This window comes from Lynx rufus, unplaced genomic scaffold (genome assembly GCF_022079265.1).
Source record: "Lynx rufus isolate CCGP_SWC_20201006 ecotype Redwood Valley unplaced genomic scaffold, mLynRuf1.p SCAF_6, whole genome shotgun sequence".
Taxonomy (NCBI): Eukaryota; Metazoa; Chordata; class Mammalia; order Carnivora; family Felidae; genus Lynx; species Lynx rufus.
The window spans coordinates 63,682,599-63,697,343 of record NW_025814878.1 but is presented as its reverse complement, the minus strand read 5'-3'; positions in this window follow the sequence as shown (position 1 = coordinate 63,697,343).

Below are 14,745 nucleotides of genomic sequence, written 5' to 3'. Positions count from 1 at the left end.
ACAAGAATACTGTATTATTCTAGACTCCCCAGGGATGATGTAACTGCATAGCCCTTCGAGAAGCGGTGATTGCAAATGAGGCCACAGAGTCACAAGACACAGACGCTGCGTGTTAGATCAGTACACTGTCCCCATTCCAGAACTATAGATTACTGCTAAGAAGAACTAAGAAATACATATCTGAGCATCGCTGCCTGTTTATGTGTAATGCTCATATATATTTTGTGAATATCAGTTGTTTTATTTGTTGCTTATAGCAGACAGGGATATGTAACTCGAATGATGTAAAAACTATCAAATTGCTTTATATATTAGATATATGTGGATCTTGTTAATTAGGTATAAAATAAGTAATCTTTCACTTCTGGAGTCAAATAATATTCATTTCATGGGATAGGGAAGACAGTTGATATTTCTTTTGTCTTTACTTTTTAGATTGTGAAGCAGTTAAGAAGAGGCTTGATATGTTCTATAAGGCTAATTTCTGGCTACATAATCTCAGGAAGCAGGATCATTTTCCTTCAGATGACAGTTTAAGTAATTGGGAACAAATTTAACAATTTTTACACTAAAACTGGATCCTGAAAGGGAAAAAAAAAACGGAAATGAAAACATTTTGGTAATCCTAGTGTTTGTGACAAGTCCTGAGCCACACCGCATATGTTGTGGTTTTCTGGAAATGTTGGCTGTTGTGCAAGACAGCAGTTTTTATGCTGTTTTTTTGTTTTGTTTTGTTTTTTGGTTTTTGTGCAGTCTAAATGTTGGCTTTTCAACCAGAGTAAATTATGTTAAAATGTAGGTACTCTTCATCCACAATGTCCAAAATGTACTTCCAGAGAATTTGAACCTCATAGCTTATACGTTCAACTTTCTGTCTGTGGCACAGTGAAAAAAAGTGTGATTATGGATGCAAATAACACTTGTATATAAACCCAGAGCACCCCCCTTCTTTTTTTTGCACTCATTGTCTGTACCTTTCATTTGAAACTCAAAAATGACTTTTCTCTGCTAGCCAAACTTCTAGATGGGTAGGTAGAATATCTCCAACCAGTAATTTTTTTGGAAAACAATATATTTTATTCTTCCAGTTTTCTATACAGTGGAGGATATAGCAAGCAGATAATCCGATTATTTTAAATTAATTATTAAGGTATACATTGTTGGTTAAAGGAAGATTTGGTAAACGGAGATTGGTGTTCATTTGGATTCCCACATACTAACAAAAAAAAATTCCAAATGTTAACCAGTGGCAGTAGCCTAAGCAAGACAAACAAGTGAATAAAATTTAGAAGATGTCATTTTTAAAAATTATGAAGCTACAAGCGTCTCTCCGAGAACATAAGTACAGAAATGTGGTCCAGACACTTAGCAGGAATGGGATAATATCATCAGGACAATAGGCAATCATTTTTTTTCTTTATTTTTCATTTCTTGATCTCTTTCTTATGTGCTTTATTTTCCTTTCTTCTCATAAAACAAATTCCTCTGCTTCTCATTCTCCATGACAAGCAGGAGATAATCACTCTACTGTTTTCAATTTACTTCTCCTTTCAAGAAGCCGAGACAGAATAAACTGGAATACCTTAGCTCAACTTGAAATTCCCCCGATAAGGAAACTGGGAGTCCTGCTTGGATCAGAGATCTGAGCCTGGTGACTGAGTGGGAGATGTATTCAAGGTACACTAGGGAACCTCTGCTTGAAGAGGCTAAAGGGAACTGAGCCACACTGTCCCCCCCTCCTCAAATTCCCTTCACTTAAATGCCAAACACCCTTCCTTCCACCAGGTACAGTTCATTTCATTAGATGGAAAGGTGGCTAAATCACACTCAAATTTATGTGAAGTCACTAATCTTAACTTGACTTTCTCGGTTTTCATCTAAATAGAATGGCAAGCAAACTCCAGTAGAGAACAGAAGCTAGCATTCTGGTCAACGGCTTCTCTCTTTTTTTAAAATCACATGGACCCACAGGAGGGGCACCTGGGCCCCCAGTCAGGCATCAGACTCTTGATTTCACTTGAGGTCACGATCTCATGGTTTGTGGGATCAAGCCACGTGTTGGGCTCTATGCTGACAGCAGGGAGCCTGCCTAGAATTCTCTCTCCCTTTCTCTTTGCCCCTCCCCTGCTAACACATGCTCTCTCTCTCTCTCTCTCTCTTCCCATCAAAAATAAATAAATTAACATTAAAAAAAAAACAACACATTGCCCCACAAATGAAACTCCTCAACATTAATCACTTCATGCAGCATATTTTTATTCGTTTTATTTTATTTATTTATATAGTTATTTATTTACTTGTTTGTTTATTTATTTATTGGAGACAGCATAAGCAGAGGACAGGCAGAGAGAGATGGGGACAGAGGATCTGAAGAACACTCTGTGCTGATAATAGCAAGCTCGATGAGGGGCTCAAACTTAAGGAACCAAGAGCTCATGAGATCGCGACCTGAGCCGAAGTCGGACACTCAACCAATTGAGCCACCCAGGTGCCCCATCATGCATCATATTTTTAAAATCAAGATATCAGTCTCGTTTAAATTTAGCTTAGCTTAAATTAAGATGTATACTTTTCTTTTCACTTTAGTATCTACTGAATTATTGACAAAAAGGGCACTTAGAAATCCGCAATAGTATTTCCTATAGTAGTTACTATGTGTGAAATACAAACAATTTTCCCTTCTAGCTCCATTATATTTTTGCTTATTCTCTTGTCAAATAATTCATTGCACCTCAAATATCCATGAGGCACAGTGTAGGGGACTCAGAGTTTAAAAATTGACAAAACAAAGACCACATCTACATGAAATTTACTTTGCAATGGAAGGTGATGACAATAAAAATAAAAACATGTAGAATTGATTGAACATGTTAGTTGGTGATAAGCATGGTGAAAAGGCAGAAAGCAGGATTTAGGGTAACAATGTGGGCGAGGTGCCCACACCTCAGAAACAGACTAAGGATGTTATAAGGATGTCAGGAACAGCTTCTCTGAAGAGGTGGCCTCTGGGCACAGAACTGAGGGAAGCTGGAAGGCTCGAATAGTTCCTTGACACCCTCATGGGCAAAGGACAGTTTGCCCTGGAACAGGACAGTTTCTGTTGTTGAGAGGAAGTGTGTGAGACCAGTGTGTGAGAGTCCAGTGAGTGAAGGGAGAGAAGAGCTATCAAAAATGAGGGTTGAGAAGAAGGACAGGAAGGGGGCCAGGGTCAGCTTTTTGGTACATGGACAAGAAGCCATTAGACAATTCGGGGTGGAAAGGATACAATATAACTACTGCTTGTAAAACAGCCTTTAGTGGGGCAAGATTGAATAATGGGTGACCAGCTAGGTCATTACACTATTTCAGGTTTGCAGGTTTGAGGTGCTAATGGCTTGGAGTAAGCTGGAAGGAGTGAAGGTTGCTAGACATCGTTATGTTCAGATCAAAAACAGATCTGATAGGTTTGTGTAGAGTGTGAGAGGAGGAGAGGACACAGGGATAGAACCAAGGAATTTAGCCTGAGCAACTAATAAAACAGAAATTTCTCACTGAGATGAAACAAACTGGGTAACAAGTGGGTTTGGAAAGTGGGAAGCATGTTGGATCACAAGTGGCACTTAGATTTGAAGCAAGTACATACACATCTACTAACTTGACATGAGAGTGAACTATCTACATTTGTAATGAAAATTTGTAGACAACACAATTCAGTACTATAAATAGTAATTAGTGTTGACAGCTATTCGAAAAATAAATTAGGATAATTTTTTTTTAATTAAGATTTAAAATGTTATCTGTAATGCCACTGCTTAAGAGGAAGGCTTATGAAGAATGAGGAAAGTAGTGGTTTTATTACATCTAGGAACCTAAGAAAATATTAATTTTAAAAAAAAAATTTGTTTTATCTTCTGAAATCTACAAATATTATATTTTTCCTATTGGGGGCACGTTTATTTTAATGTTAACTTCTTATCGTAGAAGACTTCTCCTTCAGAGTGAACCCAGCCTGTCTGTGCTGGTTCTTCCCAATGCCCCAGGCTTTAAATCCAAGTGGTTCTTGGGACCAGGGACAGATGCCCACTGCTAAGAGCAGATGAAGACCCTGAGAGAGGCAGGAAGGTGTGATGGCGCATCTGGTGAACTGTAGGCAGCTAAAAGGTGTAGTTGCTATCAGTTTTAGCCCATTATTGTCATTTAGAAAACGAGAGGACATATTATAGCCAGTCCTTCGACATTTAAAAGAGAAAAATAAACCTACCTATTTTAAGAAAGCATATAAAATATTTCAATATTTAAAGGTAAGCTGAATTTTTAAAACACTGTAAGATCTAAGCCAAACATGATAAATTCAATTCCTAAACAGTTTGCAGCATCTGCTGTAAATTGGTGCCCCCACTCCCTCAAAATGTTGATTTTTCTGTGTTATTAGTGTCCACTGAACATTAGATTCAAAAAAACTTACAAACTAAACATATTCTCATTAATAGGTGGATGGTTTATCCCTAGAGGAGAAATTGCTCCTGTTATCCCAGGAAGATAATGAAAGGAAAGAAATACATAAACAAATAGTTAACCATTCATTGAACGATTTTATGTGTCAGGTACTACCATGCTGATCTTACCTACATTATCTCTTATAATCCTTAAAATTAATGAACCTAAAAATTAAATGGCTTTCCTAAAAATATATGGCTAGTAAGTAATAGGGCTGGGCATTGAGTACAATTAGTTTAATTTCAAGTCTCACATATGTAACTACTATGCTGTATTGCCTCCAAGAGATTTAAGATATCCAGTTTCCATAGTCTTTTGGCCAAGTTATTTCATCTAACAAATAATCTATTTTGGACTTAACAACAACAATTTTATTATTAGAGTGTATGTTGTTTTCTGATACTAATTTTCCCCAACTTTAGCACCTCCTAGTAATGTACTAAGGAGTTGGTCTGCTATAACCAGAGGCTAATTTGGTGGGACGGTGAGTACCTTCCAATCTGGGAAGGGCTTGAAGAGGTTTCCAAACCAGCTGCTTTGATTTGAGACTTCCAAGCAGCCATTTTAATTCAATATCACTTCAGAACGTATGATGTCATTAGAGTTAGGGTTTTAACTTAATGGGCTTTTCTCCCCTGCTTCCTTTTTTTTTGTAGGTAACAAATCCTATGGAACAAATTCTTTGGCAGCTGATGTTGCTTGATTTTGTTTACAAGTAAGTAAGACTGTTTTCACTCAGCTTTTGAATTTTGACTTTTCTAGTCAAGTGAAATGTGGAACAAAAATGTGGAATTTTCCCTTAGGTAAGAATGTATTCTTCCACACAATTTTTATAGTTGTTTTGAAATGCATTATTATACAAAATTCTACATAACACATATATGTAGGCTTAAAGGAATTTTGAATAAGCATGGATAGGCACCCACAACCTGGCTTAAGCATTGGAGATTACTAGTACTTGGAATCCCCATGTGTGCTTAAACAATTACATCTTTCTCTTTCCCAACTACTGTACTCATTCCCTAATAGATAACCACTGTCCAGACCTTCATGTTAATCTCTCCCTTACTCTTTATAGATCTGTAGACTATGTAGTTCTAGGTGATACTTTTGCTTTTTGATTGTTTACTTTTGCCAATTTTTTGAAATTTATACAATGGAATTCTTTTTCATTCATTCACTTATGTCTTGCCATTTACTCATTATCAGCTTTGGAGATTAGACACGTTGATGTATGCAGTTGTACTTCATTTACCTTCATTGCTTTATAATATTCCATTGTATGGACCTATATCCATTGTATTCTAGATGGACTCTTGGGTGATTTCCATTATTTTGCAATTATGAACAATGCTGTTAGGAACGTATATACATATATGTATGCATGTATATGAGTGTGTATATATCCAGAACACATGTGCAAGAATTTCACTAGTTTATAGAAATGGAAAAATTTCTAGGTAATGGCGTTCACAGAGTGCATGAGCCATATGCTCTTGCTAGATATAGGTATGATTTATTTTGTTGTATATTTTCACCAGTATTAGGTATTTGCCAGTTTAGTGGTTGTGAAATGATACCTTATTTTGGTGTTAGAGTTTCATCTGGTTAATAATGAAGTTAAAGAGAGTTTTAAAACTATCCATCAAAAACCATTTCCAGGGTGCCTGGGTGACTCAGTCGGCTGATCATCGAACTTCAGCTCAGGTCATGATCTCACAGTTCTTGGGTTGGAGACCCATTTTGGGCTCTGTGCTGACAGCTCGGAGCCTGGATCCTGCTCCATATTCTGTGTCGCCCTCTCTTTGCCCCTCCCCTGCTTGCGCTCTGTCTTTCTCTCTCTCTCTGTCAAACATAAACATTACAAAAAAAAAAAAACATTTTCTTCTACCTAAATTACATGGTTTAGAATTTGCTTTAACAAACATTTCAAGCATTCAAGCATTTTCAAACAAGAACGTGCTTACAAAAGCATTTCATTCTTTACTTATCTGAAAATTATTCTACTCTTGTTATTGAAAGATAATTTTATTGGGTATAGAATCCTGGGTTGAAATTATTTTCACTTAGTGTATTTCAGAAGAAATTTCACTGTTTCAATCTTCTTTCATTATTTCCAAGTTACTACTAACCTGATGGTGTTTCTCTGCGTGGTCTATTCTCATTTATGTATTTTTAAGATAGTTTCCACTTTATTGATGTTGTACATTTTCATTAATGTGCAATGTACAGTGTGCATTTTTTATTATTATACTGATTGATTTTTTTGAATTTTTTTGTTTTGAATTTGCTACTAAAAATTCCAAAAACTTCCTTGCCAATTACCTTAAATATTCTCTTTGAAGTTCTATGATCCAATTTTAGAACTTTAATTATTCATATGTGTTAATGTATAGAGTGTATTAATCTATCCTTATGTTTCATAACCTTTATTTTATTAAAAAAACACTTTGTTTATCTCTCTCTACTGCATTCTGCAGAATATTTTGCATATGTGTTCTCATTCACTGTGTAATCTATTGGTTAATGTGTTCATCATATTTTAATTGATACTATCATTTAAAAAATTAAATTTTTTTATTTAGTTTTTTTTCAAACGAAACCGTTTGGTTCTTTTAATAGTATTTTGATCCCTGCTTATATTTTCAAGCTTTTAAATATTTCTTTAAAGTTCCTCAATTTCTTATTTATCTTTTATGTTTGCTAATGCCAGTTATCTGTGGTATTTAAGAGTCTGAATCTGCTGTTTGCTGTTTCTACTGTTTTTCTCTAATGGGGATTTATTGTCTTGCATGTTTTATCCTCTTTAATTGTGTGTTGCTTGTTTTCCTTGGACTCTCTTGCATTGGTGTTGAATTTGTCTAGAGAAGGTGTGCATTTTTTTCCAAAATTACTTGATACACTGCCTACCCAGGACCATTTTAGATTAAAGTAGGCTTGAAATTGTTTATTTCATGGTTGGTAGGGATTCACAGTGTAAACCTGTAAGTTGACAAGCTTGTATATTCTCTTGGAGAGATATTTTCTCCCTCCACTTAGGACCAAGATCAGGATCTGCAGAAGGTTGAGGTAACCCTGTTACAAAATTTAAAAAGTCCTGGAATGAATGGCTCTGAGACTAAATGCTTCCTTAAGAGAGGTGTCTTGCTTGCTTAGTCCCAACCCTGACCAAATCAATTCAGGAAAGTCACTCTAATGTCCCTTCAGTGTAGCACAGGTAAGCCTGAGGCTTTATCTTCTGTTTTCTATGCCCCATGCAGCCACTAACACAAATATTCAAAATCTCCAGAGTCACCTACAACCCTCCAGATACAAGCCTGCTTTAAAAACTGCTTACTGTTCCAAAAAAAAAAAAAATGCTTACTGTTCAAAGTTACTATTTTCACTTTACATTTTGCTCTGTTTCTAAAATATATTTTTAAATAATATTTTAACAAGCAGTTGTTTCATTTAAGATTGCCATTTAGGCTATCCAGTATGCCATAGTCCCAGAAATATTACCAGTATGCCATACTCCCAGAAATAAAAATCACATTTTCCTCTATAAAAGTAGTTGGATAACTATATTTTTGAAGTTATTCTTAAAATAAAACACTGACAAGAAATATTACCATACACTTATCATAGGATTGAAAAAAAAGTGAATGTTTTACATTCAAAGGAATTTACTGAACACTTGTCATTTTCCCATGGTTTAATAAACAAAATCATTGTCCATATGAATAAGACTCAATCTGTTTTTTAGAACATTCTTAAAAGTAACAAAGTGGCGGGGCGCCTGGGTGGCGCAGTCGGTTAAGCGTCCGACTTCAGCCAGGTCACGATCTCGCGGTCCGTGAGTTCGAGCCCCGCGTCGGGCTCTGGGCTGATGGCTCGGAGCCTGGAGCCTGTTTCCGATTCTGTGTCTCCCTCTCTCTCTGCCCCTCCCCCGTTCATGCTCTGTCTCTCTCTGTCCCAAAAATAAATAAACTTTGAAAAAAAAAAAATTAAAAAAAAAAAAATAAAAAAAAAAAAAGTAACAAAGTGGCTATGAAACACAGGTCTGCTCTATGATTAATGAAAATGATTCTTCCATTTACCCTTTCAGGAGGTTTAAATGCATTTAAAAATGAACTTGCAAACCAAAATGAATATTTACTTGGAAAAAATATGTGAAAGCAGTTATTCATGAAGTTGAACTAATTCCAAGTGCCCTGAATTTTGGGGACATGTCTTTTGTATCCTTTGATATTGTGATTTACATTAAGAAATATATATTTGGCCTTTGCTCTGTTGTTTATGGCACAGAGCTCCTAAAGCCCTTGTATTTCTTAAGTGATGAGAACCACAAAGGTTCTTTTGTTATGTTAATGAAATGACTTTTGGAAAGCTCCTGGGTAACTTGAGGATGGGGGCTGGTTGCCAGGAAAAGTGACCATGTGATTACAGGGTTGGAAATTTTAGTCCCACCCCTGACCTCCAGGGATGGCAGAGGGACTGGAGATGGAGTATAATCACTAATGGCCAAAGATTTGATCAATCATGCATACATAAGGAAGCCTCCATCGAAACCAAGAAGGTTAGGGTTCAGAGAGCTTCCAAATTGATGACCGCATGTTGGTGCTGGGAGCCTAGTGTACTCAGAGAGCAAGGAAGCCGCTTCCCTTTTCCCCATCCCTTGCCCTAAGCATTTCTAACATCTGGCTGTTCCTGAGTTATATCTTCTTATAATACAATGGTAATCTAGTAAGTAAAATGTTTCTCTGAGTTCTGTGAGCCATTCTATCAAATTAATCAAACCCATGGAGGGGGTATTTAGAACCTCCCATCTGTAGCTGGTGGTGAGACTCACAAGTGACAACCTGGACTTGTGATTGCTGTCTGAATTATGGGAGTGGGGAGTAGTCTCATAGGACTGCAGTGAATTTTGTAGTGGAATCTGACGCTATTTCTGGATAGTGTCAGAATTGAGTTGAATTGTATGACACCCAGCTGATGTCGCAGAATTATTTGTTACTGTGAGGGAAAAAACCTTGACATTGGAGCTGGAATTGGTGATCAGAATAATAGTCCTCATGACTATTTTTCTTACCTCTCAAATTATTCTTGTTGAAATGCCTGAATGAGCAATGCAGCTTTCTTAAAGTAAATAATTCCTTCCAATCTTTGTGTTATTTTGCCGACAAGAGGCTAGTGTTCTAATGGTCTTCTGACTATGGGCTAACAAATCTTAGTCCACAATGCTAGTCTTAAATTATTGACATGTTGATATTTAAAAGGAGCTGATATTTCAGACATAGAAAAACCAGTTACTTTGTTTGCCTAATTATAAAGAAGTTTACTGTATAAACTAATTATTTATTCTTTAAGGCCAGCGTGGTGATTCTTCATAGGGTCTAAATAGTTCCTTTGGGACTAGTAAGTATTAACATATCTTCAAAAGTTTTCTAAACCATCAAAAAACATTGGCACTCAAAAAATCTGTCTCATTATTTTCCCAAATACGGAATATGCAAACCTCCTGCATTTTCCCATGTACTGTAGCTATTTTCCACATATGTGTGTGTTTAATTTGCTTAAAGAGTAAATAAACTTCTTCTGTGTTTCCTTTTAAGACAGAATCATGACTGCTATGACCATTCAAAGGTTCTCTCAACCACTGCCTAAGGCACAAATGTCCCAAAGCCCTTCGATCCCCAGATTGTCAATACATTAGATCTAGTCACAGTGAAGAATCCACAAGGCTCATCCTGTGGCCTGATTTTCACTAAGGGCAAAGAGCAGGTGCAGGGCTACATTTCTGACTGCTTGGCACCTTGTTATTATTTTTATGAATAGTTAGTGCATCAGGAGCTCTACAGGGATCCAAGCCTTTCCTTGAGCCCAATCAAAAGATTAGTGTGATTCAGGCAGAGATTGAATCTGCGTGGAAAATTGTCCATGCTGAGTTCTATTAGAAGGCGCTGCGGAGTGAGATTTGTTACTAATCACAAGGCAAAATTACAGTCTCTTGAAATGAGAATCCAGTAAACAAAATAATAAAAGTCATTTTAATTATTAAATGACAGTGGTACAAATTATATGCCATTTATCAGTGGCATAATGAAATACAGTAAATAGAAAAAAATCCATATGGTCTGTTCACTATAATTTAATTTTGCCTGATGTATTATTTTAATGATTTTTAAAATGTGACTAATTAACAAGCTGCTAATCCCCCTCAGAAACCAATATCTATATTTTGATGCAGATGCACCATTTTTATTAACCAGTGCTTTATGTTGACGGAAGACACTGAAAACTCTGGAAGGTCTTCTTAACACAGTCCAAGTTATCGGTTCCTAATGATGCTAAGTGATGAATTGCTTCAATTTTAATAGAACAATCAGGGCTTAGTGTTTCCATTATCCTTGCCAACACACTTCCCATCCATGCTATTGTTGTGCTGATTAGCCAGCATTATTTGTAAAGACTTTGTAAATTGTAAGTCGGAGATAACAGGTGATTCTTTCTTGTTATTTGAAAACCAAACATGTTTGATAATTTTTCAAGTTTGCAGAAACTATTTAAATGTCAATATCATTTTACCAAAAGAATGATGAGCAGTTCCACTCAGTAAAATTGGATGCAAAAATGGCTCTTGAGAACTGACCAAGTGTAAATATTACGTGGTACTTGCTATTTGTGGTTAAAATCTGTTCAGTATAAAATTTTATCTATCTATTATCTATCTATCTATCTAGCATCGTCTATCTGTCTTGTTAGGCTCTGGAAATAAAAACTTCCAAAGTGTATGTAAATTTCCAGGAAATAGATTGTAATTAAAAGTGTAAAATGACCTTTTGGTGATTAGTATTTGTTATCTTCATGCTTTCTGTGGCACACAGAAGAGGGTCATTAGAAACATACCTCATGTTTCCAAGGCTTTAGTGTTTAACCAAAACACCCCTTACATTAAATACACCCTATTCTCCTCTTCATATTTTAATAAACACATGTTAAATGCCTAGCACATGGTGGGCTAAAGTCATTTCTACAAGATGAAAATGCTCAATAAACACCCAGAGGAATACTCCAAAGAAATCTGGTTTTTCATTACAACAGAAAGATTCCTTGTCCTAAAGAAAATCATTTTAGTAAGAAATGTTCTAACACTACTGCATTTTATTAGATAATCCAAGAGATTAATTCAGTACCTTCTCACTGCAGGATGTTTTAGAATAGATACGCAGGGAAGAGTGTCAAGTGGTAATTGTTATACTCTCCTGAATCCCCATAAAGTGCAACATTCCATTGTCAATCTAAGACATCTATTTTTGGTGGGGATAATATTTCATTGGTGTTGCTCAGTGTTAAGGCAGACTGACAAGTAGAAGTTCTTTTTTTTTTTCTTTCTTTTGTGTTTCTATATCCTAAGAAGACAGCTGATGATTTTTTTTTTCCTGTTGAAAACTCTTAAGAAAAGTATGCTGAACAGGGAATTGAACTGAATTAAGCAATGGGGAGATGTTTATAAAGAAAATGCAGTATTACTGTCCCATTATTTAGAATGTTCAAAGCACATTTTAGAGTTGTTGGAATCTTCTTGTAATCAAGGCACACAATGGAATTAACATAACTGATTCACTAAATAAAGTCCCCCTTGCTTTTCTTTTACACAAGAAAGGGGAAAAAATGCTCTAGGCTCCAGAAGTAAGGCTGAGATACAATACTGTGAGAAAGGGAGATGTTGAACTGAGAAAAATGGAAAGCAGAATGCAGAAGGGGAAGGAGGAGAAAAGATGACATGATTACTGCAAGTTATGTGTAAATTAAAACATAATTTCTGCAAACTGACACTTAAGAAAAAATGTACAAGTTACACACTGGCAATGAAAAACTGGCAGGGCCCAGAAATATTGGCTGTTATTAGGTCATAATAAAGGATTTTATTCAGATTGTTTTTATATTTGCTTCAAATAAAATTTAGAATCGTTTATTTTTGCAGTTCTGTCACCGAAAATATGCACGCAAACGATTTCAGTGGAAGTGTGAGCTACTTTTTATTTATTTCTTTTTGAAAAATCAGCATTATCACTAGTTCTTTTACTTTGTTGAATAGTCTATAAGAGAATTCATGAAAATTGTTTTCTCAAATCATTCTAAAGATAATTTTACATGTATTAGCTTATACTTTGCCTTTTAATTTTTTTAATTAATTTTTGAGAGAGAGAGATTTTGTGAATGGGCAAGGGGCAGAGAAAGAGGGAGACAGAGAATCTGAAGCAGACTCCGGGCTCTGAGCTGTCAACACAGAGCCCTATGCAGGGCTTGAACCCACAAACCTTAAGATCATGACCTGAGTCAAAGTTGGACGCTTAACTGACTGAGCCACCCAGGCGCCCCTATACTTTTAAAACTCATATCCAAACTACAGGAGTTTAAATTTCTTTATGGCATTCTATATTTATATAAATATAATGTCTGTGGTTATATGTGAATATGTATCTTTGGATATTTTTCTCAAGGAAGCTTTTTTTTGTAAGTCTCTTGTCTTTTATAAAATTCCTTTTGCATTCTCCTTATAACACCTGGAAAAAAAGCTCTTAAAGAAGTATGATATTTCAATTACTTTAAGTACATACAACTTAGATGATGTGAACACGCGCTGAGATGGCCCCTAACTTGAACTACAGGGTTCTAGCACTGTATGTGAATTGCCCAGAAGGTAATTGCCATCCCATTTTGCGGACACCAAGAATTTAGATAACTTGTCCAGGTCTCATTGCTGGTAACTAGGCTGGCACGAAAGTAGTTGTTGTTTTTTGTTTGTTTGTTTTTGTTTTTAAGATCTACTGAAGTATAATTGACATAAAATAAACTGCACGTAGTTAAAAGGTACAATTTGATAAATTTTGACAAATGAATGTATCTGGGAAGATAATGCCAGTTTCCACCATTCCCAAAAGTTTCCAACCCTATCTCATTGTAATCCCTTCCTTCTACTCCTCATGAACCCCTCCCCAACTTCCGTGCCCAGGTAATCTCATTCACTTACTGTCATAATAAATCTGTTTCCGCTTTCTAGAACTCTACATAAATGGAATCAAAAAGTGGGTACCTTTTATCTTGCTTCTTTTATTTAGCATAACTATTTTGGATTTATCCATGATGTTATATTAATTGTTCATTTATTTATATTTATGAGTAGTATGCTCCAGTGTTATTGTACCCATTTGCTTGTTGATAGTATTTGGGGGTTTCCAGTTTTTCGCTAATAAAAATAAAACTGCTTAAGCATTCTCATACAAGTCCTTTTTATGAACACATGATTTTATTTATTTTGAGCAAATATTTAGGAGGGAACAGCTGGATCATACTGTAGGGGCATATTTAACATTCTAAGAATCAAATTGTTTACAAAAGTGGTTGTACCATTTTACTCTTCTTACCAGCATTACATGAAAGGTCCCGTTCTTTTACTAACACTAGATATGGCAGTCTTCTTACTTTTAGCTATTCTAGTAGATACTCATAATATCTCACTATGGTTTTACTAGCATTTAATAGTGAGTGATAGGGGCGCCTGGGTGGCTCAGTGGGTTGAGCAACCGACTTCGGTTCAGGTCATGATCTCACAGTTCGTTGAGTTCGAGCCCCACGCCAGGCTCTGTGCTGATGTCTCAGAGCCTGTATCCTGCTTCTGATTCTGTGTCTCCCTCACTCTCTGCCCCTGCCCCACTCAAGCTCTGTCTCTGTCTCAGAAATAAATAAACATTAAAAAAAATAGTGAGTGATAATGCTATACATAGTTTCACATGCTCTTCTGTCAATATTACTTCTTTGGTGAAGTGCCCAGATCTTCACCTTTGCCCTCTTTTTTTTTTTTTTTTTTGATTGCATGTTTTTGTAATTTTGAGTTTTGAGAGTTCTTTATAGATTCTGATATCCCAATTCATCCTCAGATACATGATTTTCAAATATTTTCTCCCAGTCACTACGGTTTTGATTTTCACTTTATTAACAGTGTGTTTCAAAGTGTAGACATTTTTTTCCTTTCAATGAAGCCAATTTATCAATTAATTCTTTTATAGATTATTCTTTGGTGTCATATATAAGAAGTCTTTGCTGAAGCTAAGGTCCTAAGTCTTTCTCATATGGTTTTATTTTAAAGTTTTCTAGTTTCATGTTTTATATTTAGGTCTAAGACACATTTTGAGCCAATTTTTGTATGCAGTATATATGGATATCTAATTCCTTTAGGACATTTGTTGAAAAGAAGATTCTTTCTCAACTGAATTCCTTTTGTAT